Source organism: Cricetulus griseus, chromosome 8 (genome assembly GCF_003668045.3).
Source record: "Cricetulus griseus strain 17A/GY chromosome 8, alternate assembly CriGri-PICRH-1.0, whole genome shotgun sequence".
Classification (NCBI taxonomy): Eukaryota; Metazoa; Chordata; class Mammalia; order Rodentia; family Cricetidae; genus Cricetulus; species Cricetulus griseus.
The window spans coordinates 37,811,483-37,824,589 of record NC_048601.1 but is presented as its reverse complement, the minus strand read 5'-3'; the positions used below and the strand labels follow the sequence as shown (position 1 = coordinate 37,824,589).

At 38.2% G+C, this 13,107-nt stretch overlaps 1 protein-coding gene across 1 annotated transcript in view; it reads left to right on the top strand.

Moving 5' to 3' along the window:
• The window catches only part of Cntn4 (contactin 4), a 341,374-nt gene that overhangs the window by 132,702 nt on the left and 195,565 nt on the right, over nucleotides 1-13,107 (top strand). The gene's annotated exons all lie outside the window — the stretch shown is intronic.

Here is a 13,107-nt window from a genome sequence, read left to right as displayed (position 1 = left end):
GAAATTAATAATACACTGGATATAAGAGAGTACACTTGAGAAAACCAAGAATAATGAGTAACTTTCTGGCTTAGCAACTAAGACTAAATAAGAAAACTCTTTGTTGAAATAATTGAAATGGTTTAGCAAGCAGGTTTGCAAAGAAAAAGTTGATGCTCCTATTTTAGATATTATTTACAAAAGCAGACACATGATTTTTTGTTGGCAACAGAAAGAATTGCCAGACTAGGTGGTGGTGTTGCACGCCTATAATCCCAGCACTCAGGAGGGAGAGGCAGGCAGGCCTCTATGTGTTCAAGGCTAGCCTAGTCTACAGAGCTAGTTCCAGGACAGGTAGGGCTGTCAAGCAGAGAAACCCTGCCTCAGGAACAAAAAATTGTCTAGTGTTTTGGTTGATTTCGGTGTCAAAATATTTTTTTGATAATCTGTTTGTTACTAACTTTTCCATCTTCACCCTACTCAAGAAAATACTCTACAACCTTCCCCAGACTCTATACTGAACAGAGCATCCTAACTGCAGCACAACAAAAATCAAGTTACTGTGGTGGATTATCGTTAAATTATTATGGTGCATTAAAACAAACAGTCATCAATTTAAAAAGTAGGCAAGATGGACCAAAGATGTCACTCAGGCCCAGCTGATACAGTTCCAGCCTAGCACAAACTCCAGGTCCAATCCCTAGTACTACATGCACCTGGGTTTGGGAGTGTATGATAAAATCCTTATACTTGGAAAGTGGAGGCAAGGGGACCAGGTGTACAAGGTCATCCTCAGTTATTTTGTGAGTATAAAGACAGTCTGAGCTACATGAGACCCAGTTTAAAAAATAATGTCCAACAAAGTACGTGCTCTGGAAAAGCACAAATACCACCTTCCCAGAAACAAAAATTTTGGGGTTTTTTGTTTTGGTTTGGTTTTGGTTTTGGTTTTTTGAGACAGGGTTTCTCTGTGTAGCTTTGGAGCCTATCCTGGCACTTGCTCTGTAGACCAGGCTGGCCTCGAACTCACAGAGATCCACCTGCCTCTGCCTCCCGAGTGCTGGGATTAAAGGCATGCGTCACCAACTCCCGGCCAGAAACAAAAATTTTTTTTTTAAAAAAAAGGTTTATTTCAGTGGCATTTTGCACAAGATACTTTTAAAACAGAGCCCCTTTGAGGGATTCCTTAAAAAAAAATGTATATGTGCCAAAATATCTAAACAAAGGAATTACTTGCTTTGGTGTGTCAAGTCATGGATATAATGCAATATTGACTGGGATGCAGCAAGATACAGCAAAAGACAAACATCACAGAAACTGCTGCCTTTGAAAGTGGGAACCAAAATGAGGAACACAGAAAGTCCAGGATCATCATGCATACCACAAGCTGGCAGCAACTTTGCCCTTTGCTTGGTTTAGATTTATTTCTAAATCTGTTATCTACTCCATCTTCATAAAAATGGCCAATGCTTTGTATTAGAATATTTTATCACAGAATTAACAGGCTAAACACCTCATTCTCAGCAATTAATGCCCATTCATTTTTAATTTGCATGAGAGCTGCATGGTAAAATGTATAATATCTTTCTCATTTAGACTGGAGTACATAAAATGGATATGAAGTTCAATTACTAAGCACAAAACAGGTTATTTAATTAGCTCCTGTCTGAAGGTAAGAGAAGAGGGGAGATATAAATCAAAAGGAGATTGCAAAATTAAGATGACATCCTTATTAAGTCTATTATGTGAGAGTAAAAAAAAAAAGTCAGTGGAATTATCACTCTACAGGAGCTGGTATTTAGTTGCTATGTTGGGCTGATATATGCAAGGAGTGTGGAATTGGTACAGTCGTTTTGATCACCGAAGCACACTCAAAATTTCACACCCTCTTTCTGACTCAGAAATATAACAAGTAAGGCAGAGGAAGTTCAAGCCTCAGCTAAACTAATTACCACAACTGGTGCTTTGCATGGCTGTGAACAGATACAGCTTAAAGGATGAGATTTCCCTACTATTCAAGTCATATCTTTTGAGTTCCAGGAAGGCAATTTTAGACTCACTGTTTCCTGTCCAAAAGGTCACCAGAGCATTATAAAAAGTGAACTGTGAATCTTGGCTCAGGTGTTGACAGGAATCAGGTGTGGTCTCTTGCATCCACCTCATTGCATTTTCCACGTGCCCCTAGCTCATTATCCCACAGGCCTTTTGCACTGCCTCTTCCTTCCTTTAATCCAGTACTTCACAAAGTACATTCCTCCTGCTTCCTTCATCCTTATTCTGTTTTTGATCAGGAAATAAGCCAGAGAGATGGAGGAGAGGCTCTCTGGCTAGAATCAAGATCCACCAGTTACTGGCCATTTCAGAGGGAAATTTCAGTTTAAACTTCATTCGCTTTGTTTACTCGTCAATAAAATTAACAATTCATGTTTTACCCCGCCCCCAGAGAGCTGCTATATGTACTGAAATGCATTTTAAGTGGTTTAATATGCTGAAATAAGAGTATGCATCACTAACTAACCTAAAATATGCTCATAAAACTTTATTTTAATAAAATTATAGTAATATCCAGAAAGGACTTTTGTTTATAGAATATAGGTGGAATCGTGTTTTCAAAGTGCTAATTAACAAGGTTAAACTTCCAACATTTATTCTTAGTATAAAATTTTGAAATTTGGGCAGTAAAGAGTGTATATTGTTCCTTTAGAGGACCAATATTTGGATCCCTGCACCTACGCTGAGCATCTCCCATCCATCTCCAACGTTGATCCTGAGGACGGGCCTCCCTCTACTGGCCTCCCTGTGTACTTACACACATGTGCACCATGAATGCACAACTGTTTACAGATGAGCCTAGACAGCATTTAAAGATAACCAAATTTGACATCTTTGATTTGGGGAGAAGGGGTTGGTGAGGAGCTGATAAGTGAGTCGGGGCAGTATCAGACAGATTCCTGGCCCCATATACGTCTCTGATTAACTGACCTTCAGGAAAAACTGTCTGGGCTCTGGAGTCTCATGCTTGCTTTCTTTTTAATTTTTTTTGCATTCCTCCAAGCAACCAAAGCCTGTTCTACAGTATTCCCTTCTAAAAATATGTGTATAATTGAAAATTGTTAGACATATATGGTAGAATTTTGTTTCAGAGTTTGTAATTACTTTTCTACATATTTTAATGTGCTATGAAAAATAAGGTAACTTGTTATTTGGCAACATGTGTCTGTCACCTAGGTATCCTGAAGGGAAAAGATTTTAAGTAGGTAAAGTGCATCTGAGCTATTACTACAGGCAGAACAGTAGTCTGCTGATGAATACTAGCCCCGATGCTAGTCTTTAATAACAGTGAGCTTGGAGTATTATATACTTTCTGCACAGGCCTCAAGTTTGTCCAAATTTTTCATAAAAAGTAACAGATTAATGTAAAACATACATTAGAGAAATAATAGAATTCAATGATAACCTGAATGGCTACTTCCTTTATTCTCAGCCATTACTCTCTACTCCCCCCTGAACTCTCTCAGGACAAAAGAATTAACAAAGAAATGAGCAATTGGGAAATGAGGAAGCTTGTAAGGCTGCCAGAGTATATCATTCAACTGATCAACAGTGCTTGTCTAGACTTGTCCCTTTATCTATGTTCCTCGAGACTGGCTAGAGATTGGCTTCCAAGTTTTCTTTTGCTCACTAGAATCAAGATAACTGATTAGCAAGATGACTTCAGTCTGGTCCTGACTAATGAACCCTTGTTTTACACACCGGTTGTTAAATATTTTAAACTATTTTCCCTAGTTAGAGCTAAGTTGATGTAGAAGAAATACCAAGAAATAGGGAACAACAAATTTACCTTTAGAGATTTTTCAAATTCTTTTTCTCTCTTTACTCCTTGTGTTTATTTACATCTTAGGAATATACAGACATAATGTGTGTGTGTCTTTATGTGAAATTTGCTTTTTGAATGCTTATACTTTAGCATAAACTTAAAATATTAAAAGACATTGCCTCTAGATTTTTCTGTGTAGGTTATTGAATCCCAAAGTGTCAATCCAAAACCCATTAATAATTGAAAAAGAAGAAATGATGAATTTGAGAGGGAATGGGTGGAACAGGAGGACTTGGAGGGGAGAAAAAGGGGGTGGAAACAGTGGACATATAATACTCACATAAGAAATTCTTCAAAAACCAATTTAAATTTTACAAATACTAAAAGTGTACATTTATATTCTCAAAGTATAAGTGAAATTCCTAACCATGTTTCCCCAAGTCCTCCTCTCTTCCCCGAACTTAAGAGTATTCAGCTGTGCAAACATTGATCAGGCTCAGTGTTGAAGCATTTAATGTTCTTACCTTAAATCACCCTTTAAGCTAATGGGAAAAAAGGCCAGATGATGATCTCAGCATCTCCTAGATTCAGAGAACACCCAAAGTGGACAAAAATAAAGGTTCTGAACATATGGAGGAAGGAAAAGGCGATGGGATTATGCAATACGGCAACAGATCAACTTCCAATTAATATAAAATTGCATTCTCATTTCTCTGGTCCTTCGTTTCCTTTGCTATATTAATGAGCAATATATGTTAAATTATCTCTAAGAGTCTTTCTTGTCATTTTGGGGATTCTAGGTAAAGCTTTTCAGTGTACCTCAATCTCAAAGTGCAAAGATCAGGTCACATAATATACTCCTCTACAGATAAGACAAATGTTCCTTGATGGGTCAGATTTATTCCAAATAGAAACACAAAGGCAGCAAGAACATTCATCTTCACTACACAGAGACCATGGAATGAATCCCCATATCTATCAACATTAAAATGTATGCCACAAAAGAACTCAGCCCATTCCATAGTTCCAAATTTATGCTGAAGCAAATATGAAAATAATAAATAAGTAATGCAAAAGGGAAGGGTCTTTGGAAATTTATTACCACTATATCATGTTTCCTCCATTATGATCTTGCTAACTGCTCACAGTAAGTGTTCCTAATATTTCTTCAACTTGCAGTAGAGTCTCACGGGGACCCTAACAAACACTATTTGTCTTTATGAATAAATTAGCTTTATTTATGAGACACTTAATTAACCTAGGAGTTGGTTTTTTTTAAAAAAAAAAAGACATTAGAGTATTTCTTTCAGTGTGTACTTGACCTACTTAGAGTCTTTTATTGATATCCCAGCATTTAGACAACAGGCAAAGTTATGTACCTTCCATTCAAATGTGATTTTTGTATTATTTAAGTATTTCTCCCCCAAAATTCTCTGCTTTATTTAAGTCTCACTTTTAATTGCAACTTTCGTGCAGCTTTGTCACAGCAATCATGTCTTGTTTTTAATTTTCTAACAACATCACAGTTAAGGATCTGTGGGCGTAAAACATGTTTGATGAGAACATCTAAATGACTAAAGGATATGAGATGTTTCTCTAAGCTGCCATAGCTAATCTGATTTAATAGAGTCTTAATGGATGTGGATATTCTGAAGGTTTGACAAGCTTAGGAACTTGGCAGTCATCTTTAGACCTCTATTTCAGCCAATTCCATTTCAGGTCCATGGGGGCCAAAGGTCTTAGATCGTCATTTGGCTAGTCAGTTAGGAAGAAACTGTTCAGTGTTCCTGCTGTGCAGTATACTATGAAGTCAAAAGAACCAGCTTTCAGCTCATGGTAACATAACCTTAGAGAACTCCAAACTAGCAAAGGGTCTAGTTTTATTGTTTATTGGGATTATAAAATTGGATTCTCAACAATAGAATAACGAAGAAACCAGGGATAAAATAAAGTACTTGATGTGTATGTGCTGCCCAGAATTGAGTTGAAATGGGAAAATGATTTTATTTACTTATTTATTTTTTGAACTTGGGGTGTAGAGATTAGAAGACAACTTTCAGGAGTCAGTTCTTTCACTCCATCATGTAGGCCCAATGATCAACTTCAGTTAGTCAGGTTTGGCAGCAACTGTTTTTATCAACTGTGCCATTTTGCTGGCTCCAAAGTCTTGGTCATATATTTAACCAACAAATGTTGAGGAAACACTTTGTAAGCTTTCCAGTAAGTATATGGTAGTTCTTCTGTTCTCAGAAATGACATAGTTAAGATGTCTAGTGGGAGTAGGAATCAAGAATGAGGCTATATTGCATGAGAAGCTCATAGTTAAAACAGATTCACTTTCAGTGATATGTCAAAGCCACCGAATTGTGAATGGAGATGGTGGAATTGTGCATAGATTGACAGACTGGGTGTGAGGGATACTTGCATGGTCTTGAAATCCATTCCAGGAAATGTTGGGCAATAGAACTGAGGAAAGAGTTCGCAACGGAAGATACTTAGTGCTAACAAACTCCTTGCAAGCAAGGCATGCCCATGGCCTGTTTCAATACATAACAGTTCTAACAGTTTATTGATTACATTGTTCTTTCAAATGTCACCATCTTCTCCATATTCTCAATGCTCAGGGCCAGCCCATTATGGCTCCTGAGTCTACCACCTGTTTTAGTTAATAAAGTTTTATTCGCACACCCTTACAGGCCTATTAGCAGATATTTGTCCATGGCTGTTTGCAAAGTACAATGAGAGAGTTTAGACCTTATACCCACAAGGTCCAAATGAATCCTGTGCTCTCTGACCTTTCATAAAAAGTTTTATTGATTTCTAAGACTACAATGCTGTCATTAACTATCAAAAGACCACCTATCAATAGTGCCTCTACTGACTTCAATTAATGGCAGTGCATACAGAGAGATAATTAATTAAACACAACACAAAGAACTTAATTAATTAAACACAACACAAAGAATTTTAGTATGTATGAATATCCTCAAAGGAGATAAATAGCTCGATATCCTATAATCAATTGGACATACTGGATACAGCAAGTTACCTCAGGCATTCAGGTAAGCGGATGCTCTGATGGTCAAGCAGAGATATATGATCACGCTGTCTTTGTATTGAGACAGCCTTCTACAAAAAAATTCTCTCTGCACTTTAATTATTGAAAAGAAAGGAAGGAGGTACAGGTATTATTTAAGGCAAATAAGGCATTAATTTTCATTTTTTGTAGGTTTTGAGACCATTCCAAGATCCTGATATTAAAACACACACTATATACTTCTTGACCTTTCTCTAGCATTGAGGGGATTCTTGTTTAGACACTCAATTAGAGGACTTTGGGTAGTGATACATGAGACCCTCTGGTGGCTATTTTTTGTCACCTTCACACAAACTGGAGTTAAATTGGAAGAAGTCACCTCAGCTGAAGAGTTGAGTCCATCAGATTGGCCTATGGGTATGTGTGTGGTGCATTTCTGGATTAATGATTGATGGGGGGTGGGCCCAGCCCTGGGCACCATCCACATAAGAAAGCAGGCTGAGCATACTATGTAAAGCAAACCAGTAAAAAAAGTTTTCTTCATGGTTCCAGCCTCTGTTTCTGCTTAACTTACTGCCCTTACTTATCTCAATGATGGGCTGTAATGTATAAGCAAAATAAACCATTTCCTCTCGAAGTCACTTTTGGTCACAGGCTTTATCTCAGTAACAGAAATAAACCATGAAAAAGAATTTCATCAGCTTTTCCTTCGTACTCAAGAAAAGCCATGCTTTTTTTTAAGGCCACAATGGCAAACTCAGCCAAGAGAACTTGTATAACTAATCAGATATTTCCAAATATTTTGAGGTTAATGGAATGCACACTATGTGACTTGTTTTTTCAAGAAAGTCAATGTGGAAACTTTTTTCCAAAACAATTTTGGCAATTACTTTTTTTTCAGTAGAAAATCCCACTCGGTGGAAGTTAGTGAATGTTCGTTCCATCTGTGGTTTAATTTAGCAAGCACAGATTCCAGCTAAGGCAGGCGTTGGCAAAAATCTTTCAGTGCACAGTTTTGCAAACTGTCTTCCTTCTGCTAACACAGTGCTCTGCAAATTGTACTTAAACAAGAGCAGTGTGTGGCTGATTTCACTCTCATATTCTGTAAATTGCCATCTATTTCCTTAAATCCTATGTTCTTACAGACGGAGACACCAACCCTTAATAAGCATCTAGGTTTTGAATGTGGGGCAATCCCTGTCCACAAAGTTGTGGCTTTCCATTGCCTCATCGCCAGTAGAACTCCATTCCTAGTATCTCCCACCACGGCCTGCTCAGAGGACAGGTTTATTAATGCCAGGTCAGACATCTTGCTCAAGCTCAGAATTGGGACAGTGGCACTCAAGGTGCTGTCAAACCATCAGCAGCATCACCTGGGAACTACTTGGAGATGGCACTCCTCATCCTTTGACTTTTGTTCTGCTCTGTAAATTAGAAACTCAAGCCCTCTGGGTGATTTCAATCACAGAATAAATAACTGCTTCTGAATAAACATCCATAAACTTCTAGCCAGGTTCCTCATGAAATCAGCTTTTACTTACACAGTAAGCAATTCATCATTGTTTAAGTATGCCATATCACCAGGCAAGCACCAAAAACCAGTAGCCTTGTAAAAGTTGTAAAAACAGAAATCAGGCCAGTGCAAACAATGCTCCAGCCCCATTTGCCAGGCATACTGAATAGTTTATGATTGGTGTTAATACTTATTAAGTCCTACTGTAACATAAACAGAGCAAAGACCTTTCCTTTTGGGAACATTGACATTAGGAATTTCAGGTGTTTTATGTAACTCATACAACTGTTTTAGTGGGTCTCTAGTTCCAAAGAACAGAAAACGTTGAAGCTGAATTTTCATAAGCCAAGACTTTTTTTTCAACCTCAAGGGTAAATATGTAGATGAAACTGTATTTTTATAACCTGATGGAATGAGCAAATCATTTAATCTATATGGAAGAAAAGTGTGGCAGAGATTATGTCTCTCTGTTGAACCAGGGTGCATTGCATGCATTCTCTCTAGTTTATCTTGGTTAAGTAGATATACCTAAACTTTAGTATCTTCGACCTTTGTGAAGATGGAAAAAGGATTAGGAGTGATTCTGTCAATGGCCTTGCTCTGTAAGCCACCACACCATCTGTGGACCAATTAAGTTCAAACGTTTCCAGGTGGTCAGAGAAATGACCTAAAAATATGTGTCTCTCTTTTAAACAGCCTTTTGTTTCCCCCAAACAGAAAGACAACAGATATGAAATTTGATGTAAAAAGCAAAGGCCAAAATAGTTAAAATAAAAGAAGTAATCAAATAAAAGACAGCCTTGCCAGATGTAGCCCATATTAGATGGAGCATTTTCCATAGGTGTTCTCAAAAATATTATTTGCAATATAGTTGAAGAAAAATGCTCCCTTATTTGTATGATAAGACAAGGTTACTCCCTATATGCACTGACATTCCTATAAGCTACAGGGAAAATCATCTTTATGTACTATAACTACCACTATGTATTCAGATCAATTTGTTCTTACTGATAACTCTTTGTTCATATTTATATAGCTACAAATATGGATCACTCTGTATACCAAAAATCTACGCCCATATGGCCAGAAAACCAAACTATACAGTTTGTGTTAGTAAATGAAACCCCAAGGATATGTAGTGAATGACTCTCGTGACTGGAAAACAGCATGTGTCTCTCACTAGCTGTTTTGGGCTATAGTAAAATGCCTGCATGACTCCCATCTTTTCCTCCTTGCCACACATTCCTGTTCATCTCACTTTTTTCATAATCCTGTTGCTGAGATAGGATTTGTGAATGACATAGGACAAAAGTAAATTTTCGTTCCTCAAGATACAATGTACAATGGAGGAAATACCTTGTTTTTAACTACCAATAAAGATGATAGGAAAGAGCCACACTGTTGAGCGGTTCCCTGGAGTTTTTACGATGTTTTATGTCCATAGTTATTTACGGAATACCTATTAAGAGCTTGGGAATCTAAGATAGGAATACAAGTATGAAAAGCACAGACATATCACTTGGTGATGTGTTTTCTCATCTGGGTGAACACATAAACAAGTGAGAGAATCTTAACACTGTGATAAGTAACATGAAGGAAAGGAAATGCTGATAGAAATGAAGAGTAGGAACAGAGTTTAGAGAGGGTGACTAGAAAACACTACTCTGAGGCTGCATCATTTGAAGTAAGACATAAATCAGCAAAGAGTCCTGCATGTGACTGTCACAGAGGACATAGGCAAATGAATGTAAGCCCACACAAAGCCCATCATGGCTCGTTGAAGCATCATTGGCAATAGCTGAATGTGGCAGCTACCCAAATGTTCATCAGTAAGTGTTGCAGTATATGGCATCCTACCTCTTTCCACCTCCACCCTCAAAATGGGGCTTTATTAAGAACTAGGGCCATTGTTAAGTACTGATAATTAAAATGAGGTCATCCTGCAATAGAATGGATACACATTCACAAAGAAGATACAGAGAAAGAGTCATTTGAAAACAGGCAGAGATCTAAATAACATAACTGCAAGCCAAGGAACACTGCAGACTAACAGCTACCCTCAGAATATAGAAGAAGCAAGGGTATATACCCAGAGTCTTGCAGCTCAGACCTGTCCATGCATCTAGAACTATGTTCCTTTCAGCTGCTTGGTTTGTAGCTCTTTGTTATAGAATCACCATGAAACTAACACAAATTTTCATCTTATAAATAAAAATGTGGGATATGCCTACTGTGTCATTCTGGTTTGCAACAGGCCAAACAGAATATGGTTGTGCTATAGCATAGGCCTGGAAAGCATGCCTTATTAAAGAAGGTAGATGGGAATGATGCCAACAGGTGACTGGAAAAAGGCAGGCAGTTAAGAACAGAGTCTGCTCTTGCAGAGGATCAAGATTCAGTTCCCAGAACCTAAATGGTCACTAACAACTGTCAAGAATTCTCTTTCCAGAGGTTCTTGTCTCCTCTTCTGACCTCCAAGGGAACCAGACATACATGTGATTCGCATACATACATGAAGGCAAACACTTATATACATAAAATAAAAAGAAATAAAAATGTTTAAAAGGATGCAGATATATGATTCCATTACTATGAAATGCCTAGCGCAGGTAGCTATGCCAAAAGCAGATGAGAGGATGCTCCAGGCTGTGTTGTGCTATGTTGGGGCTGGAAATTAATGATAAATGGGCATCACAGATATTATTTGGGTATTGAAAATGCTCAGAAACCGGAGTGTGGCGAGAGTGGCATTTCTAAACAAATGTGTTAAAAATCATTGAACTGTGCCCTTAAAAATCAGTAAATTGTTAATATTCAAGTTCTTTCTAAAAATGTTTATTTTTTAAGTACTATGGAAACAGTGTGAAGCAGAAGAAATATTGGTTCTTTCCAGTCATTCACAAACCACGTGGGCTAGAAAGGAGGACATTCAGAGGGGGATGAGGAAGAGTTCTATGTAACAATTCTACAGAGGACACTCCAAATCCACACTCTAAAAGGAGAACGTTTTTAGGCTGGGGAAGTAGATATTTAACGATCTGGACATTGAGTCTCCATCCACACCGATGCTCAGAACAGCGTTATCTGAGATACACTTACTCCTCACTATAATCTTCATAGATTCATTAAAGAAACATGATGGGCATGTAATGGCAATATAAAAAGATGACAGGGACAAAGTCGGTCACTTCTAAGACATCCTTGCCACTAGTATTTTTAACCTTACTGTCTCATCTTCATCCAACATGTGATACACTGCTATGCAAACTGTCTTGCTTTCCTGGGAAGACAAAGACCTCCTCCTCTTAAGGCAACTCTTTTTTTTTTTTTTTTCAATTAACACCAATCTCGGAGAATACAGCCACATGCACAGCACTAAGAGGTGTTAACTTGCTCACTGCACTCCGAGTCATACTACTGATATTTATGGGATGATGATTCAACCGTACAGACGGTTTGTTAGCAAGTTCAGCAGCTGTGTGTGAATGCTGCTGTTAGTGTGCACCACACTATTACCCAGTCAGCTTTGTGCAAATGCTCAAAGGGAAGCAATCAAATGGAGGCGCAAGAGGAATTATGGCAGCAACTTGACAAAAAAAGGGGGGGGTAGCTTTGTTTGTGAACAAGTCAAACGTGCCTTTGGTGTATTTTAATTTACTTCCACAGTTTTATATACTGCAGTGGAGAAAGTTCATAGTAAAAGGTGAAGACGCAAGCAGTAAGTTTTAACTTTGGCCATTAACTGCATCTTGGGTAGGGGGGACTGAAAACAGAGTGTTAACCCCTTTGAGATTACAGCCTCCCTTGTAAAATGAAAGATAGCTATCAACAGCCATTGTAGCCTTTTGAGGACTAAGAGTTGGCTCTATCCCTTGCTCTAAAAGGCCTTAACTGTGATCTTCCCTGGATGCCCAGAAGTGTATATTCAGGAACATCAAACTTAATGACCCTGGAAGAAGAGATGGCTAAGCAGTTAAAAGCACTTACTCTTGCAGTGCACCAAGGTTCAGTTTCCAGCATGTACATAGTGGCTCAACACCATCTGTAACTCCAGTTCTAGGGGATGCAATGGCTTCTGCTCACCTCCTTAGACACCATGCACTCACACTGTCTACTCAAATCCAGGCAAAACACACACACACACACACACACACACACACACACACACACACACACACACACACACACACAATTTTTAAGAACACTGGATAAGTTATCTCAAAGTCCCTTCTAAAGCTAGTCTTCTCTGTTAGCCTAGGAAAAGAAAATAAAGCCAAATAGCAATAGCAAAATAGTATTTAAGTTCACCCTTCCACAACAGTCCTCATGGTAAACCCAGCAACACTGTACATATCTAACTCATAGTGCTGAGGGTTTTGTTGTTGTTGTTGTTTTGCTTTTTTTTTTTTTTCTGGACTGATTAGATCCTTGTGTTGCCTCTCAGTTTGGGAACCCGCACGTGAAAAGTGTTTGAAAGCTGAATGAAATCAGCTGTCTTTGTTACTGCACCTGTGCCCGGTCCGTTCCTTGTTGCTCCTCTTTTCTTCTGAAACCTTTCATTTCTCTTTGCTCTGACTATGGTGGCAGGGGCAAAATGAGAGATGAAGTGCAATGACCATTTGATTTGCAATAAACCTGATAATCCCAAACTCTTCATCAGTCCTGTTGAACCAATAATCATAGAGATATCCAGAGATGGAATAGAAATAAACTGGTTACAGCCTTAACTAATGAGTCAAGATAATATTGATAGGAAATAAA